This window comes from Pteropus vampyrus, unplaced genomic scaffold (genome assembly GCF_000151845.1).
Source record: "Pteropus vampyrus isolate Shadow unplaced genomic scaffold, Pvam_2.0 Scaffold1053, whole genome shotgun sequence".
Taxonomy (NCBI): Eukaryota; Metazoa; Chordata; class Mammalia; order Chiroptera; family Pteropodidae; genus Pteropus; species Pteropus vampyrus.
In genome coordinates this window covers 17,757-18,152 of record NW_011889834.1, presented here as the reverse complement: position 1 = coordinate 18,152, position 396 = coordinate 17,757, and positions in this window count along the sequence as shown.

Below are 396 nucleotides of genomic sequence, written 5' to 3'. Positions count from 1 at the left end.
GACCACTGCTGCTGCGCCCTCTGCCCGTTGCAGTCTCAGCCTCACGCACAGAGTCCCGTTTTTACGCAGCCCCGCCTACCACCTCCATCCCTCTCATTCACATCCTGGGTGTTGGCAGTCTGTGTTTCCATTTTGAGCAAACCCAAGACTCCTGAGCACGGCTGCCGCAGACTTGCCTGCTGGGCGGGGCGTCCTCCCGCTCCGCAGAGCCCCGCTTCTGAGCAGCTGCGTCCGGCGCGCTGCTGGCCCTTTGCGCCTCACACTGGGAGGACAGTCTGGCCGGTCGGGCCTGGGTTCTGCGCCATGGGTTCCTAGGTGGTGGTCTCTCTTCAGCGTGGCCTGGAGGGACTTTAAAAGCGACCATTTCCATATCACTAGCATGCTCTAGAGCTTAAC